General features: G+C 34.6%; 1 protein-coding gene and 1 long non-coding RNA gene across 3 annotated transcripts in view; both read left to right on the plus strand.

The window, feature by feature from the left end:
* LOC105154175 (uncharacterized) overlaps positions 1-20273 on the plus strand; it is a 217939-nt gene that overhangs the window by 151088 nt on the left and 46578 nt on the right. The window lies entirely within an intron of this gene.
* LOC147909245 (uncharacterized) overlaps positions 1-20273 on the plus strand; it is a 76935-nt gene that overhangs the window by 45160 nt on the left and 11502 nt on the right. Inside the window, exon 2 of the long non-coding RNA XR_015545638.1 lies at positions 1-20273. This exon is cut by the window's left edge and continues 38564 nt beyond it; it is cut by the window's right edge and continues 11502 nt beyond it. This is a non-coding gene — a long non-coding RNA (uncharacterized LOC147909245).

Raw genomic sequence — 20273 nt, forward strand, 5'->3', positions numbered from 1 at the left:
CTAAAATCCGCTTTAACCGAATATAGAATTTCTCTTCTTTAATTAGATTAACACTGTCCAAATATATAAATTAATAAATAACAATAAAATTGAATTAACAATTTTTTATTAAAGTAAGAGATATCAATACAGCTCATAAAAGTATTCGAATTATGTTTTTAATGTTAATAAAAATAAAATTAGTTACGAATTAAATGTCCTTTAAATGTAATTGTAACTCTGCAGCAATTTTCCAATATGAAATTAACAATGACATTTGCATCAATAGACTGCCAAACTGTAATATATTTTGTTTTAATGATTCTTTTGATGTAGTAATTATTTTTTGTTCCCATTTTATTCCATTAATCCTCGATGGAATTTAGATCAGAAATAATATTTTATAATATTTTATAATATTTTTGAAACATTATATAATATCCGTTCTTTGATATTTTTAACTGCACGATTGAAATCGTTGTCTTGTTAAAAATAAAAATTTTCTGATAAATTCTTTTCGTTGCATCATCTTTTACCTTTTCTCTCTAGCTTTCTTACTTTCTCTTACAAAATCTTTATTTTATTTTATCTAAAAATTTACCAAATCAAATTTCCAATTTTACTAGCTTGCCATGTAATCCTGTTATTATTGATCCAACATTGTATATATAGCTGCTTGCAAATATTTTGATTCTAATTTTATATTTTATTTTCTCCATACATTTTTACGTCCGTAGCTACAAAAATATCACAATATATTCTTGTCTCATCAAAAAATATTATAACGCGGGCGTCTTAAAAAGAATGACATCATTATTACTTTGAAAATTTTAAATAAAACGTTTTATTTACTTTTGACAAAAGGTTTCCTTCTTGGGCATTAAAATCACTATTATTTATATACAGGAGTACAATTCTAAGCAAACATCTTTTTTGAACTGCATAGCAACTATATTTATAGATAATAATTTTGAGTTAGAAATAAAGGAATCCTTTTTTACTTGTCGAATTATTGTCTTTTAATAGTCGACTACAACGTTGTTTATATGCAACATCATCTTCAGTTTTGTATTTCTTGTATTTCATCGGTAATAGATTTTTAATTTATTGTACAATGTACATGTAGCTTTCTTTACGCTCTTACTATAATCTTTTTATATTTACTTATTTCTGATTTTTCTAATTAATTTTAATACAATTACGAAGATAAGCTGTATTTCGTACGTATTAACTTGGAAGCTGAACAGAACGTACATTTACAATTTATTTTTGGAACATTTTTTCGACCATTGTATATCAAGTTTATATATTTTTGCGATCTTTATCACATCATTTTAATAAAGATTTTGTAACTCGAATACATGTTATTTTATCAAAGAACGCCACATTAATTATACGAAAAATTGAGACCCGATGAAATAATTTAATTTTTACATGTAACTTATGTAATAAACAAAAGATATCATAAATAGACACAAGGTTCAATAATGGATAATTTTTTATTTGTGATCTATCAAAGATGTAAAACTTTATGCTTACTATGTACCATAACATATGAAAACATCTATTATTCAGCCTTGTGTCTTCTATTCATCATATAATAAGCTACATTATATGTAAAAACTAACTCATTTTACAGAGACCCAATATTCCATATTAGTGCGGAGTCCTTTACATATTTTACTTCGATCCGTTTTACTTGTACACAATAGCCTTGTTCCGATATACATTGCCAGTACCGAAAATCTATAGTTCACATTACGTATCCTGTAGATTTTCAGTCCTGGCAATGCATAATATCGGAACACTGCTAAAGTATATTTATATATGCAAATATTTACTGCGTTATGCAATGCGTAATTATTTGAACTATGAAGATATTGCCGGTTGAATACTTTTGCATATGTGTACATGTCAATTAGAATAACATAAACACCCTCTGTAAGCACGAATTTTTATATTCGAAGAAGTGTAATTACATTGCACCGTACATTATTTATAGATACATTCAGTTCTTTTACATTCTCTCTCTAATTGACACTATCACAAAATATAGTCGGACATTTCATTTATTATTCACGGCTGAATTTGTCCCACCGTGCTGACGTACTCGCCGACGCAGTTCTTTCAGCAGTTATTTAACATGCTACAACCGAAGAGATAACGGACAGATCCTCCAGAACTTTCTATCGAGTTCAAAATTTTTCGCCATTAATCGTCGCTCCGTAGTTTCCGATGTTCTCTTTATTTCTCTTTTTCCTTTTTCTCTCTCCCTCCCCCTCCCCCTCTCTCTCTCTCTCCCTCTCTGTATCTTTGCGTCTCAACGTGTCAAGCATTTCTCTGTCATTGTAATAACAACAATAATAATAATAATAATAATAATAATAGTAATAAAGGACGACAGCGTGGATTGCGCGGGCGCGTTTGTACCGAAGTTCTCTCGAGTGCCCCTCGTCATGCAACGACGCTGAGTATGACGGCCCGCGGGCGAAGAGCGGAGGTCGCATGTCGCACGGCGATAAGTTGCCCCGTCACACGTTTCCAAGTTCTCACGCCTTGCCCGAGTTAGTTCACGAGGTTACAAGCTGGACTGCGGGAGGGAGGAAGGAAGGAAGGAAGGACGGACGGCTATCCCGAATTGCAGAAAGTCTGCCTAAACCGCCGCCGCGCCGACGAGACCCCTTTAAAAATTAACGATCGATAGCGATCATCGAGCGATCCGCCCTCCTGGTCTCCGTAATCTACGTCGTATAATCTGCAGGAAGCCCTAAGAGTAATCCTGAGGGGTAGTCCCGACGGCAACGTGTCATTTTCTCATCCGCGTTTTCTAATTCCACGCTCGGCCTAGCCGGAGATAGTTTTACGGTAGGTAGATGGAAATAATGGCCGGTGTGCGGCGCATATCGATCGTTCACGAATTCGCTGTCGTTCGGTGTCTCAATTACGCCTATGGAAATATCCGTCCCAATAATTTGTAACGGAGTTTGAGGGAGCACACACACACACACACACACACACACACACATACATACATACATACATACATACATACATACATACATACACGCGCGCGAGGGTTATCTTTTATTGTCCCCGCTCGTTAAACAGCTTACCATTATATGGACATTCGATTATTGACGTATCCGTTATATCGCGAGATATTTCTCGTGCAAAAAGCAGAATGATTTTTTTTGCAATTTTAAATTACAAGCAACTGGATATATATATATATATATTTATATTTCATTAATGTAATGCAGTTAACTCTTGATTCTCGGCAAGTGAGTGGAAGATGCCGGTCAATTTGCATGAATCACTTGCACTCACGCAGATAAATATGTATACACGCTGCCACGCGTCTGTATACATAAATTAATATATAAGTTACTTGCAAAATTGGATGGTAGCGCACAAAACTAAGAAACTCTACGGCAACTTCGCCGTCTGGTACCAATTACGTGTATCAGCCTGCGAATATCCTGCGCATGTCGCCTTTATTACAAACAATTCGAGACACCTGCATATACGTATGTATATTCACTGCGGTCCTTCCTTGCCTTTACGATCTCTCAGTGCCATTCACCTTATCAGTCTGCGATAGTCTATCGCTTCATTTTCAAGCATCGTGCTCGTAGAGAATGGAACTGGTTTGTCCACTGGTGCGGCTACACGTTTTAAAATCCAGAACAAATTGTCAGTTTTGCACGTAAAAAGTACAAAAATGGTTAATGTTCTAATGAATGTGCCCGCAGTGATTGAAAAATCAGCAATATATTTGTATTTGTTAATATAAGTATCGATTTGTCAATAACAGCGAGAGAGAGAGAGAGAGAGAGAGAGAGAAAGGTAAACTTACAAAAAAGTAAAAATATTTTGTATCAAAATAAATAATAAAAGTATAATTTTTTTTGTAAACTATTGTAAAAAAAATTATTTATTTCAAGTCTCACAAGAGCAGTCATATTCAGTGGAAATCGTTAATTAATTTTTTTTTTATAATACTATTAATTAATGATAATATAAAGCTAGTTATATTCATACAACTAATCACCCTTCTTATTAATTTAGTTTGGGACATTTACCGTACAAGTTTTCAATTTAATATCCTCATATCACGTCAACATTATACATTACATTGAAATTGCGACCTTGATATTTCTTAATTTCTTTCTTAATTTCTCGAATAACACAGCAAAATATTCATACACAAAGATTTACTTATTGCAGGATGCATTTTAATGAAAATCCAATTTTTTTTTAAACAAAAAAAAACACAGATTCGAGCTCCTTGAAATGGGAAAGTCTACTTTTCACGAAAGACTCTGATATTTGACCCTGACCAGCCCCGGCTTACACACGTGTCACTTTGGCAAAACAACGCCGGGCGCGCGCAATATTGCATATCGCCATGCGACGTGCACGTTGCAGCACGTCGAGTTCCGGGATACCGGGACTGTGTTGCTCGCCACCGTCCGTGGATGTCGTTCGACGTTTCCCGTCATGCGACGTGCGTTATTTTCGTGCCGAGTCCCGGCGTAGATATTGGCAAAACGACGTCCCGCCCATTCATCCCGCAATGACGTTTAAATACTTCAGAACGCGCTGCGGCGTTCCCTCGTTATTGCGCACGCGGGTGCCCGCGAGAAACTCGTGAACGTGAGATGGATGAGGAATCGCAAGTTGTCGCCGTTGTCAGTGTTTCCCAAACTGGCTTTCTGTCCCACGACGAGGAAAGTTGGATATTTCGCGACCCGTTTCTGCGCCCGGTGTGTGACAGAGGTCACGGAACACTAAAAATTCATGTTTCTTTGGAAGAGGCTTAACAAACGTATATATGTATGTGCGCGTTTAATTAAATGATATGAATCTTTTGTAATTCTTGGCGATTACTAAATTTTGAATATAATTTTCATATAGATAATTTGTAGAGAATTGTTAGATCTTTTTTCGAAATTGTATATATATGTCTATAATTGCCGTAATTTTATGTAAATATCATTCATAATTTTAATACGAATTTTACAGATTTTATTCCGTCTATTTTTATAGATGAGATATTTTCGCGCGCTAAATAATTGAATTAATTAATGATAAGATTTTAGAAAGCTTATTTTTCATGTTTATTCAACGTAAATATTAGGTGTTGGAATTAATTCGTAGCGTTTTTTAATGAAAGAATGTTATTTATTTCACATGAGCATTAAAAAATACATTAATGAAAGTACTTCCCATCACTTGTAAAACGCTACGAATTAATTCCAACACCTAATATTATTTTCCTCTTTATTTTACGTAAATATTATTTTTCTCCATAGATATTTCCATGCTTTCTGACATTTCATGTAATTTATTTAATATAACGTATTTAACGATTAATCGATCAAAACGCCTTAAGTATTTTTTACGATATTTATTTAATCATGTTATAAAATGTTACACACACATATTTATAAGTGTGTTTGCAAATAGCACAAAGATTCTTCTGAACATCTAGAAGATGTTCAATATGGACAAAACAGACATTCTGAGAATGTTCTATTTTAATCCCAAGATCTCTTCCAGATCTTATCTTCAAGACTTCTGGAAGTCTTAAGAAAGAAATGATAGCCTTATTCAATTCCTGAGCATCTCAAAGATATCCTTGAAGCGAGATGTATGGAATACTGTAAAAACTACAGGATAAACTATGCTTCGGGAAAAAAATGTTTTATATATATAATTATATTCTAAAATAAGTATTATTTATTAGCATCATATTTCAGAATATACGCGGTATACAAGAATTATTAAGTGATTATTACATATATTTTAACATCTTTATAAAATATTTACAAGATTGTGTATGTAAAAAAATTGTATGTAGATAAATGTTACAATATAACTAATTACTTGATACTCCTAGTTTTTCGAAAAAAAATAAAGGAAATATATGGGATACAAATGATCCTGTCGTGTGTATTAAGGATTAATTAATTCATTGAAATAATATAAACGCAGCTAAATTTAAAATGTTTGGAATAAAAATATGGTCAAATAACAATAAAATCAATTTTCAAAAAAATACAATTTTTAAGGTCACATAAAAGTTATAACTATTTTTTTAAAACAAAATGTATTTTTATATTATAAATGATTTTTGTAAATATTTTTTCAAATAAAAGTATTAAAATAGAATTATTAAAAAAATTAATACAAGATATTTACAAGATATTTTATATTTTATACTGATATATTTAGATATAAGGTAAAATATCTCGTAAATGTTTTCAAACTCTAGATATCTTGTTTTTATTTTTTAATAATTATATCTTGATATTTCAATTTACACATTAATAAAATGAATTAAATGTCATGTCATTCTAAAGTTTTTTTAATGCAATATATAATTACATGTCTTTTTTTATAACAACTATGTGCTTTCTTAACTGATTCATCTCATTATTCTGCATAAAATATTAGAAAACATATCATCATCAAAAAATGAACAATTTACGATATTTTATATATTTTATGATGATTTTAAAATTTTAAAATATCGATTTAAAATTAATTTTATCATTATTTGTCTTTTCTCAGATCATAATTTTTATCAACTTTGAATTTTTTGTAAAATAGCTTTCTTTTGTAATATTTGACTGTCAAGATTGAAATGAATCACCCTATATAAATACACTCTGTATATCACTTTTCTACATATTTTCATTATATATAATATATATAAGACATTATTATCAGCACCGGATAAATTTTGATCAGAATAGCTAGCTTAATCCAATCGTTCATTAATTCACTCGTACGTTTAAGACCTCGAATATGACGAAGTTGAAACGTATTACTAATTTAAGATTTGTAATTAGTTCATGCCAATATCTTGGTCGAACTTCATCAAGGATCAGCAAGCAAGGAGCAATCAGTAACTATTTTACTAGGTCATCATCAAATGAATTTCTAAAACGCTCTAATTCTCTATACATACATATATCTCTTGAGGAAATATAACGCGAGATGCGAGATCCACTGAGAAACTATTTCACGCGGCGTGAAATATTGAGCGTGTACGATTGCACGTTGCATTTTTTGCAAACATTTTTCGCAGAGCGTATCTTGCTAGCAAGTTAGATGACGTTAATTCTTTTTTTCATAGTATCATATTCAGACACATACTATAATGTATATACTAAGCAAAATTTACGATCTTTCGGTAAAATAATACGTGATGATGATGTATGCGTATGTGTGTGTGTCATATCCTTTCATGTGTATATACATATATATCACAATAAAAACGGTAAAGTACTTGTAATACGAAACTCATCGAGGTTTAATTGTGTTACGACAAGGTTGCAAACCTGTTCTGTACGCGCATTAACGGCGCGCGTTAACGTGGCATTAATGGCTCGTAATTGTATATATGTTAGTTAATTAATTACTCGTGCCATGTCCCCCTCCCCCCTTATCCGTATTACGTACCGTAAAGCTACGTTTAGATACGTCGGAAGTTAATTTCACCACGCGGAATGTACAATATATCAAGCCCCGCCAGAATTCCAGATTGCGCAAGATTCTGACAATGTTTCGGCGATTCTACAATGTTCCTGTGTGTTGCATCGCGCGTGATACAGCATGTTTATCTGTTTCGTTTTGATTACAAAATCATGTGATGATATCTAATGACTACAGCATCACTAAAATTAATATTAAAAACGTAGAAAACTGTGAGAATCGAGAAACTTTGGACGCAAAGTAGGTAATTTTGAGATTTACAATATACGTTCTGTAATGGACGAACTGCGCATTTTAGGATACTTCTCCGTTTTATTCTCATGGCAAGATTGCGACAGTCAATAATACCGGTAACATACGTGAATTCACGGCGAATGGGGCGGGACGTTAAAGCGAAAATTCATATCGCGATATCCATCTTCTTCGAGGACTTAAAGTATCGGCAAAGATGACTGTAAGAACCCCCGAGAATGGACACGAAAAGTTTTAATCTTTTCAGTCTTGTACCGGGTGAGTGGCTCGAACGCAGAACAAACTTCCACACTATCGACGACAGTCACGCGAGCAATAAATCTGTCCAATACATTAAATTTACCCGCAAAATTTTTCCCGGATTTTCATCCATCGCAACGATCTTCGGCACGGCCGGAACTTGGCGACGGTAGAGATGCTGAGAGTGGAGATGCTCCCTGCTAGTTTCCAAAGTTGTCATTGAAAAAGTTTCATTGTACACGCCGTTCGTTACAACGTTGCTCATTAGTGTCTTCTTGAATATTGAATTGTTAGATCCTGCGTAATGTCGCTCCTGCTCTTCTATTTTATTTTATTTTTTCCAAGGAGATATGCAACGTGTATCACCGCCAGATAATCCGATTTCCTGATTTGAATATACACGGATATTTCGAGACTATGTCATTTTATAGAAATAAAATATTGTATCAAGAGTTACGAGTATGGACAACTAAGTAATGTGTCTCGCGATATAACAAGTAGCATTACAAAATATTCAATAGAAGTCAAGCCCAATGTATGCAAGACAAAATAAGATTAGAAGACCAAGAAATGAGCAAAAAAAAAAATAAAAATATTAAAATAAGAAATAATATAATAATTTGATGTTAAATAATTGTCAAATAATAATAGGACGTTTCAAATATACAGTCTGCATCAGTTAACAAAGTTATTGAAATGTATAAAGAAACTTAAATCGAAAATGTAATGATATAATCAATATATCAATATGAATCGACACTGCATAAAGCTGTGCAGCAACAAAGTTTATTTGACTAAGAATACAAATAAAGTAAGATGTAAAAAGTGAGATATTACAGTGCAAAAATAGACATTAAAAGAATGACATTAATAAAGAGATCGAAATTAAAAATAAAATTAGGAGCGATCAAACTAGGACTGAAATTGATGAGAGATCGATTTTTCCAAGGAATTTTCTAATTAATATTCCGTAATACGGAATTTTAATTAGAAATTCAAGAGTTGAAACGTTTAATAGAAATTAAAGGCTTGGGACGGAAGATGTAGCGTCCCATAAAAATCGGTTCCAATTCAGCGGAAAAGCCCATAGTTAAGGTGACATACGGGGACAGTCCGTATGGACCGCTCGACTATGCTATTAATGCGAGCAAATGTACGAGAAGACCCTTGGAAAAGACTTGAAGTTCCGTGGCGAAATTAGTTTGGGAAACACTGTCGTACGTTTAAAGCGACGCCATGCAGTCGCGAAGGAGGTCCATCGGAGAAAAAAAATTACTGCACGGCAAGTTCCTCTCGTTCCTCTCTAACCCCTTCTTTCCTTCCTTTCCTCCTGCCCCTTTCCTTCCTCTCGCCTCCCACGAGCACGCGACTTGCTGTCGGGAATGCCGATTAGCGCCACTCGAGGCGTCACGTACCCTCGTAGCAGTCCTCGTGTTTCCTTTTTCTCTCCTGTGCTCGGGGACGAGAACGACGACGTCGCGATGTCTCTTTCGGTCGTGTGTTTGGAGAAACCTCTCTTACGCGAGCACACACACACGCACACACACACACACACACACACGGGGATGGGTTACGTGAGCAGAGAACAAGACCGACTCTTGTAGTCTTTAAAGCAGAAGCTGGACTACGCCTTGGCGCGCTTCAGATGAAGAGGAATTAAACTGTTTGACGAATAGGAATCTTGCTAATATTAATAGCGCCGTGGAAGCGCAATCGATACGACAGACCATTAATTATTGCACCTTGCAAGAGAGCGGCGATAATAACTCTAAGCTCAGTCTATCGATTGCTTTCCTTTTTGTTTCAGTTACATACTTTATCCATACATTACACTTGTCCAAAGAGGATACTTACAAGTTCAGATATCAAGTGAAACGGTTTATAGTTTTTTTAAAAAACTATAAACTGTAAACAAGTTCAAAAAGTTAAACAAAAAAGTTGCTCACTTCAAACTCATTCATTGTACAAACATGATCATTTTTCTTAGGATATAGGAGAATTATCGAATGCGTACCACTTACGTAACTTTTTATTATAATATATACACATAATTCCCTGATTGAGTTCTTATTTGAACACAAATGAACATTAGAAATTGTTGCTTGATATTTTAGCCATGTATCCATTATTATATCTGTTTTATTTTTTATTACTCGTTTAACTTTTACTTATTACAAATTAACTTGATACGAGTCATTTTGTGACATACTGGAACTGATCGGTCTAAATCGAATTTATGAATCTTTTAAATTGTATTTCTTTTGAAAGTATCGAATTTATGAATGAAAGTCATTTCCTTCCATACATCGGTCCATTAAGTTCCGTGCTGCTTTCTCCTACACCTCTGTCAAACATTTTATATAATTCTCTTCCTAATTCAATAAAAACCTCTCCTTCTCTATTCTCCTTTCGTTCCGCTACCTCGCGTTTCATTGCGTCACTCACAGTATTTAAACGAGACTGGTGTAATTGGTATTTTGTATTTGCGGATGTATGCGCGTGTGTGTGTATGTGTATGTTTTCAGCTATTAGTTTACCTCTTATTATTGTCTTATTCTGATTTTGTTACTGGTAGATTTTGTTGCAGCAACCTAATCATTTGCAAGCTACTATTGTCTATTGTATTTATGATTATGTTAACTATAGTGTATTGTATCATACTTTCTGTCTGTTACGTCATGTAGTCTTTTTCATATACAGCTTTGCAATAAACTAAATTAAATTAAATTAAATTAAAATAATTAAAAAATATAATTAACAAAAGAATTTATTAACTCCTATGTATGAGAACATTTTGTTAAGAAAGAATATAAACAAATAATCATGCTACTTCCATATAACGTTACATATTGTTACTAATATTAATCGATTAGCATATAGTTTCGAACTATTCTGACCTAGAACGTGCGACATCACATCTGGAGCGCAACGTGGTCTTTATTAAGGGTGTTGTTAGAGGAACTCTCTTAGAGCAAACCAACCAGCCAATCCCGTAGCCCGTAGGGCGGTCGCGTGAATTCGAACGTCGACAATTGACCCGTCGCAAGGAGGAGAACGGAGCTTAAGTCGACTTAGGCTTAAGTAGGGAAAATCGCTTGAGATAAACGTAACAGATTGAAAGGACCGGAACGGCGCGGGAAATTCACCGCGCGCGGATGGAGCACATTCTATGATGAGAAGCGCGCGGTTAGCGTCCTCTCTCTCTCTCTCTCTCTCTCTCCTCCCTCCCCTCTCTCTCTCTCTCCCCTCCTCACTCTCTCGTCGGAAGCTTCTTCGTTGGAATCCCGTAATCCCGAAATCGCTGCGGCATATTCTCCGAGAAGTTTGATTGGCCGAACAATGCCAAGCCGTGCGTGTCGGCAAGTGATCTATATACGAATTGCGATCGCGACCATTTCGCACAGCGTTTCTCCGTCAGAGTCGCTCGACACACTCGATGGGCGCAATGGGGACGAAATGGGGCAGCTTAGCAGCGAAGTAGTTAGAAGTTCTGAATGTTGGAACTTTATAACTTGTCTACATTAGACGTAATAATAATGTTATTATAATAACATCGCGCAGTAATAATAGCATGCTTAATTTTGTTAGGCGCATAGTATCTATGATAATGTTACGATGTTATTATAATTGTTACAATATTAATAACGTTAAATTTATCTCGGTATTCTTTCATCCCCTTGCGGACGCGCATCATCTTTATATGTATAAAAATGTTTCTACATAACTCGCAGTTCGCAGACGCAGATGAAGATTTTTTTTTTTTTTTTTCACTGCATGCAGTTGCATTTTAATCTGTGTGTGTCTTGCGTGCGATGATCGTCGTTCTGCTTCAGCATTTGCGAATTACGTTTTGCGATTTGCGAATTATGTAGAGGCACCCATAAGATAATGTAGTCTCAACGCGTACACGACTAACGTAACGAAATCGCGAGATCAGGAAGTTGCTTCTCAGTCGTGCATAATCAGTGACAATTCTCTGGCGGACCATCGCATTGAGTTTCGCATTCTCTCTCTCTCCCTCTCTCTCTCTCGTTATCTCGCTCTTTCTTAGAATCCAGGTTCAAGCCATTAAAGCCAGATTAAAATAGATTGACTTTGCATCCGCGCAACTTTCCCGACCTTAATTAGCCCCCTTGGATAGAGAGACCAATGCTGCGTTTGCATTCAAATACAAAGAAAATTGGTTAAAATCACAGATACATCATCCTTACACAAAGTGAAGATAATGGCAAAGAAAACGAATATAGAGAGCTGTAATATATCAAATCATTTTCATGTAATTTTAATTTACAGCTAAAAATGATTTTGAATTGGACAAGATATGTTTTTTAATAGATTTTTTGGTGCTTATTAACAAAATTCTGGATTTAAATCCTTTATAACTTGACTAAATAAAAAGTAAGATAATGAAATTTTTAAAAGTGCATTTTATAGATGATGAACAATAAATTCATGACTTCTGATCAGAATGTTAAAATAATGTTGATATTTTTATGAAAAAATTTTAAATATCGCAAAAAAGCTATTTTTTGCGATATTAAATCTCAGTTATTTTAAGAACCTGACGTGCTAATGAAAGAACCTCGTATTAATCGTACGGAAAAAATAATTTCACTAAAATTGGCTGAAACTTGATATTTTGTAACTTTATGAGATGTCAATCGAAAGTTTTTATAGACATTGTTAAAAATGATTACATGAAAAGAACAGTAAAATTGCCACCAAAAGTCGCCCATCAATATGTTTTTTTATTATAAGAACTATAGTATAATTGTGATAGCCATGATATAGTCATGATATCTTAACGGTTATGGCTGTAAAGATATGTCCATCAACCAAATGTATTGATGGGCGAAAATTACCATTATTTCCGGTGACAACCATAACATTTTTTCTATGTACTTTTCGAAATTAAATTATATTATATTTAGTTCCATTAAATTAGATATGTGCGAACAGATAGCAAAATTACAGATAGCAATTATATGATCTTTCCTTTTATTCAGCGGCCATTCGATAAGCTCGATGATAAATATAAACCACGTGGATAGATATAGGATTACATATTTTTTCAGATAGTTGCGACTAACTTAATAAAGTTTGTGAAAGATCATTTCTGTAGAATTACTATAATAGTTACTAATTAATACAATTATTAGAGAATTGTATAATATTTGTTTGTTAAAAGATAATTTTAATGAGTAAATTTTTTCATAACTAATATTGTGTAAAAATTTTAAGAAGATAAGCTCTAAGATTGGTGTTGCTAAGCTCATTGAATCGGTGATGGTGGAAGGATCAGGCGGAAGGATTATGGAATTTGAGAGCTTTAAATTAAAGAAAGTAGTTTATATTCCTGAATTGAGCAAAAATCTTTTGTGAATGCAATTACCAGCAGTGGCGCGAATGTATTGTTTGATAAAGATGAAGGGACTATAAATGACTACAAAACTGTTTTAAAAGGTTATAAACTAAAGAATAGTTTACTTCAAGTCAAGATGAAAGTTGAAGAAAGAAATGAGACACATTTAAAGGAAAGTTCAAAATTGAAATGTAGCATAGAAAGTTGGGTCATATCGGATATGATAACATAAAAGATTTTATAAAGATAAATCAAGGATTAGTTCTATCGTCGGCAGAGTTGAACACTACACAAAAAGTCTGTAAAATTTGCATGGAGGCGAAGCATTTAAGAACGAAGTTTAACACTGCAAAAATAAAAGCAAAAAGACCACTGCAAATTATTTACACCGACTTATGTGGTCTAATTAGTCCGAATTCTTTGGATAGTAAAAAGTATTTTATCTTTTTTATGGACTACTATACGCATTTCGTAATGGTGTATTTGTTTAAAAGTAATCAAGAACAGAACTACAGAAAAAAAGATAAAAGAGTATATCGAGAAGCAAGATGGAATTTAAAAATTGCCAAAATCAGATGTGACAATAATACGAAAGAGAATATATGAATAAAAATATTTACGATTGGTGTAAGGAAAAAGGTATAGAATTGAATACTACAATATCATACTTCACAGGTGAATGGCAGAGCTTAACGACTTAATAGAACGCTGACGAAAAAATCAGAGCTTTGTTGTTCGATGCAGACACGGATAAAGAAATGTGGAGAAAAGCTTCGTATACAGCTACTTACTTGTTGAACAGATCTCTAACAGAAGCACTTAAAATTATTCCTTATAAAATGTGGAAGGCTAGAAAGCTGAACTTGAATAATTTTCAAGTTTTCGCTTGAATTGCCCAAAAGTTTCAGGCCCGTTAAAGAAACTAGATAAAAGAAGTACAATCGCTTGTTGGATATATATCTTCCGGTTTCAGATTATGGGATGAAGTGAATAGGAAAATATTATTAACTAGGGATGTTAAATTTTAATTTATAGACAAAAGGAAAAATCAAAATATGAAGAAGAATAAGAAGACATTTTTTTTTAATAAGGATAATAAAGAATCTGAAAGGGAAACAAAAGATAATAATCAAGAATTCAGAAGATTCCTTTCAAGACGCAGATGATGGTGAGGAAAATGGTGGACATGATGACGACATAAAAGAGAATATAATAGAAGATATTCACGCTTTACGTGGAAAATTATTACATAAGTAGAAGGGTGCAGAGTAGTTCTTAATATTATTTATATACGTATATAAAAAATGAGACACTCTTTTTTCCCCAGACGTCACCATTCGAGCCTCCCCTTCTGATTTCTTAACAATCTTTGATGAAGTTGTTAATTTGGCGCTCAATTCCAACTTAATGGAGATCTCTTCTGCATATATTCACTGATGGAATCTACAGTTTTTAACAGCGTATTAAAAGAGATTATCATGGTAATGATATGGTGGTTGTATTACCTTCCAAAAGGTGATGCTCAAATCAAATCTGATGTGTGTTCTGGATGGATTTGAACCCAGATCTTTGGCACAGAAAGACACGCAACTCTCTAGAGACTGCAAAAGATCCTGCATTCTATTAATTATGTAGAAAATTGAGTCTCGATGAAACGAGTTAGTTTTCGCGCATGTTATAGTTTATAGTTTATAATATGGCGAACAAAAATGTTGTATATACATGACTCAAATAATGGGTAGTTCTTGAACTATGGTATATCAAAAATATAAAACTTGTAGGACATCTCACAGGACATCTTTAATACATCATAGCTGAAAAATTAGCATTATCGAGCTTCGTGTGTCTATGACATCTTTTGCTCGTTACATTCTAAGTTACATAATATGGGAAAACAAACTTATTTCACCGAAATTCAATTTTCTATATAAATAATTAGTGCGAAGTCATTTGCGGTGATCGTTAAAAATAGTGATTGCCAAAAGGAGCAGTGAAAAAGTTACGTTTAATTCGTTTTAAGTAAGGAAAACTGAAAAGTAGCAAAAAATATCTATTACTCAAGGGAGAACGGAGACCAGTGGATGTCCTGTGCAATGTTCTATTTAAGTAATGTCGCACAATGCACATGTAAGCAGGAGAAAGGAGTAAACTCTCAGTGGGAGAGAAAGGAGGAGAAAGAGAGTGCCTCGAGGCTCTATGTAAATGTAGCGCGTAGATGGTAATCGGGTTTATTTTTCTTCGACGAGGGAAACACGAGCAACTCGTGTTGCCGAGCTACGACGCCGGTTTTGGCTCTTTGAAGCTACCACGCATTTTATTTATCTTACGGTCTTATTCAGTAACAGTCCGATCCGCGGCTCCAGACAAAACGTCTTGCGAAGAGTCTTTCGAGCGGGTCGTCGGATCGATTGTTATTTCAAAGAGTTAAAGAACGATTCCGTTTCATCCTCACGATGGCCGATGCCTTACCGCTGGAATACAGCGGCGCTATAAGTTCATACCACAGTTACGATGATCGTAAGATTTTTGTTGTAAACAGGAATTATTTTTCTTCGGCAAAAATCTTGTCTTCTTCGAAGAAATATTACACCATTCGCGCGTCTGTGCGATTTCATTTCGTTTTCCTTTTTCGCTAAGTTACATCACTCTCGCGCTTTTTACCGCAGTCATAACACCTCGGCGTAATTAACATACGCGATGTTATACTAACGCACGCGATTGTTATTACACTTATCTTGCAGTTGATTACTTACGACGAACCCGATGTTGCTGCGAACTTAATGCTCTAGAACGCTAATTGCGAGAGTTTATTCTTTAATCTTTAAGTAGTTGCAATTATAGTATTACAATTATCACTTGAGACGATAAGACAGTAATTTAATACACGGAGAATGGTTTTTCATTTAAATTACGTCACGACGAAATTACTGTAATTGCTGGTGCGGCAAAATTTAATACATAAATATATTTAATGAGTAAACGAACAAATATTCCAATGTGAATATAAATGATTACATTTACATTGTAATTATACATTATGTGCGGAATTCTTCATTATTCAGCTTGATAAAAGGGCGCAAATGCGTCAGTGCTAAAATGATTAAAGACTAAATGTCAGGATTATATATTACATCATTACCTCCAGCACTGTCATTAGCATAGCATTAATCTCAATTGTGATATTAGGGTTTGCCCGCTGTAAAATATTCGAATTTACGATTTCTATCAGGGTCAAATGACTCACCATGTAGTCGACACGGAAGAGAACTCGTGTGACTAAGCCACGCAGTACATATGTCATCCTACAATGTCCAGACGAAAAGTCCTTTCTCCCTAAACTCGACGAGCAAAGCAAATAAATTTCCGGTCGTGTGATTAAAAAATATGAAGGATGTACAAGTGTTCAAATAAAATACTCGTTAAAACATTCAAAATGGTTTTTTAATAACTCTTTTAGAATATACAGCAAATTATATTAAATCAGAAAATATTATAGTAAAGAAAGTATTTTAAAAAGTATTAAAAGATACAATTGGAGAAAACGTGTTCCGATATATTATACGTAGAATATAGTAACGCAAATTAATTCGTTTATTCAGTCTTTTGATACAATTTGTTTCAATTTTAGCAAAATCGTTTCAATTCTCGCACATCGTCAAATTCCGTCCAAGACTCATCAACATGAATATTATTGCACTTATGTGAATTTGGTACTCGTTCATTAAGAAGAAAAAATTTCATATGCATTAAATTAAGTTCGATTTATATCATTCGTTTGTACTACCTTTCTTTTTGTTTATATCTTCACGGGTTTAAAATTATAAAGAATTGAGAAAAAAGCTGATAAGATATTTTAAATCCGCAAACGAATACAGTTTCGATATCGTTTGTATCCGCTTGTATCGCCATCGGTTTCGTTCGTTCGTTTTCTTAAAGAGATGATTGTATCGAAATTTTAAAATAGGGATAAGAGCTAACTTTATCGATTTTTTCGAAGATATTTCAAATCTATAAACGGGTACTGTTTCGAAATCATTTGTATCCGTTTATACTAAGTTGCGGACTTAAAATATTTTCAAAATTGATGACGTTAACTCATTCTTATTTTGAAATTTCAATACAATCAGCCCTTTAAGGGTAACATACAAACAATTTCAAAACAATTCCCGCTTGCGGATTAAAAATATATATATCTCAAATGCCAACATTTTTTCAATCCTTTACAATGTTCAACCTTTTAAGATACAAACAAAGAGGGAGGTTGTACAAACCGAGTTTAATTTAAATAAGCGTATTAAAAAAAATGTTTTTTTTTTTTTCAATGTTGACTGCCAAGTTTACGTGCTTGAATACCACTCTATTTTATTCGAAGAGAATTATCTTCAATGAGAGAATCGATGAGAGATCGACCATATAGCTTAATGTAGATTTTATGAGTCCTTAACGCGAGATCGGATTTGCAATCGTAACGTATGTCACGATTAAATCGTGCTCGACACGCAGCCGTGAAAAGGAAAATGCGGCTGATCCGCCGTGCGTACTTTTGTCTAATAATTCAGCATCGGCGAACGTTATATCGAGCGATTGGATAGTACCATGGAAAAATAACCGTGCGAAGAGAGAGAGAGAGAGAGAGAGCGAGAGAGAGAAGAAAAAGCAGAAAAGATAGAAAGACGGAGCGTGTGCGCGCAGGATATCGAGAATTTATACTGGCGGAGGAACGGAGTGGATATCACGGCTGTATGAATATGAATAAATATGGAAAATGGACTTAAGTCGGCTAAATCCGCTGGCCCATATTCGGTTGGTCAATCGCTACCAGTTTTTTCGCACGCGACTTTTATTCCCTCCTGCTTTTATTTTTTTTTTTTCCCCCCAACGCGCAGATTGAACGCGCGATTTATACACTCTTGTAAGCGCGTTCTGTGCAACACACGTTGGACGTGCTTACGCTAACACCGTTTTTTTTTTGTAGGGGGGAAAAATTGTTTAATTGAGCCTTTCGCAGCTTGCACACCCGTTAAAACACACGTATGTATTTATTTATTCTTTATAGCATTTAAACGTGCAGATTTAGAAATCGTTATTACATGCGAAAAATGACTCGTGGCGAATTTAAATTATTTCAGTAAATAAAAAAAATTTCCCCAAAAATCGCCGCGATCAGTCCTGTATGTATACGATATACGGATTTATTAATCGTATTTGGAAGATTAGTGTTCGCACAGAGACAATAAAGGCAATAAAGCACGTTAGAAAAATTTAGATGAACCATGAAATTCACATTCGCTCACGCCTTAGAGTTTAATATTAATTTCGTTTCGCTCGCTCATTCGCACACTTGTATATGGAATGAATGTAAATAAAACTTTCAATATACGAAACAGCGACGCAAATGACATTACGGAGTTGTTAGTTTGAAAATGAGAAAGAGAGAGAACAGATATTTGCAAAAAGAAGGATATTCCATTAAAGTCAAGTTACACCGAGCGCTTATTATGGCGCTCATCAATTTTTTTCGAGTGAATAAACGGGACGAATTAATAAGACGAATTATTAAAATAAAAAAAAAATTAACCAATTCTAACAGCGAAGAGCAGAGACTGACAAGTACAGACAAGTAGAAGCCTTTTCCTTCAATTTCTTTTTACTCTTCGCTGTTATTAATACTTCTATTAATATTATTATTATTGTTATTATTATTACTACCCGAGAACGGCTTCTTTAAAGTCACTTCTTGATATCATCTCAACGATTATATAGTCATGAAGTTATGAATAGCGCGATCAAGGCGAAGAACCATAAACATCGTTTTTGTTCGGTCTAAAAGTCTATTCAGGATATAGCGATATCTGAGGGCGAGCGACGTAAGAGCATCTCTTATAAACTGCCGTAGCATAATTTTAATTTCTTAGCCTAGTTCTACTTATAAACGTAGGTGAAATTATTCTGGGAATAATTGTGGGATAAGTTCGTAATTTATTAGGTCCGCTTTAGAAGTACGACTTCAACATTTCAGACGAAGCTCGCACTACTATGGACCCAGGGTCCACCTTTTTTTCTCTCGAATTCTCTTCTTTTTCTTTCATTTTCCCTAAAACTCTCCATTCCGCTTTTATTCTCGAGATACGGGACGGTGAAATTGTCTGTCCCATAAATGCAACGCTGCGTTCAGTCTCGCGAAATATTTGACGAAGTGACGCGTGATCGCTCGCAGAATCGGCTATCCTCTCCCTCGTGCTTTCCGCACGAATGTATACGTGTCTTTGCGCGCCTTGGGAAATTTCTCTTCTCGGTGTGTGAAAACTCAAGAGTCCCTTACTCGCTTTCTGTCGCCGGCGCCGCGGAAGCTGCACTTTTTGGCGCTCTCGCGTACCGAGACGCCAACGCGTCCGAGAGCCAGTAGATAGAATATCGATCGGTCGCTCTCTAATGGTGGAGCACCATTTATATCTTCGTCCCGGTAAAAAGTAATGTCGCCGCGTTATTGATCTGCACGGAAAAGAAAGCTGCCTCTCTCTCGCTCTCCCTATTCTCAAGTTTTCTTCTTTCCGCGTCCGCGTCCCGTCGTTTATTACTATCATGAAAACCGAAGCTTTTGTCCCTGCGCGTGTCCGCACACGTGCGATAACGCGCAACGGGCACGTCATTCTCTACGATTCTTTGTGGACTGGGAAAACGTCTGTCACGATTACCGTAAGTCGCGGCGAAATTACGAAACCTGTCACCCACATTGAAAATAACGCTGGGTAAAACGCGGTATTGCAAAAAATTATTTTCGCGCTATTTTATTTCGCGATTTTATCATCCCTCATCCCTCCTTTATGCTCCTTTCATTTTATTATTGCTTCCTCTTGATTGTTGTTTAAAATCACCAAATCATCTAGATTTATTCTACGGAAGGAGGGACGATTTTGCAAAAGTTACCTAAAAATTT

The sequence above is a fragment of the Acromyrmex echinatior genome, chromosome 7 (assembly GCF_024713525.1).
Source record: "Acromyrmex echinatior isolate Ae372 chromosome 7, ASM2471352v2, whole genome shotgun sequence".
Taxonomy (NCBI): domain Eukaryota; kingdom Metazoa; phylum Arthropoda; class Insecta; order Hymenoptera; family Formicidae; genus Acromyrmex; species Acromyrmex echinatior.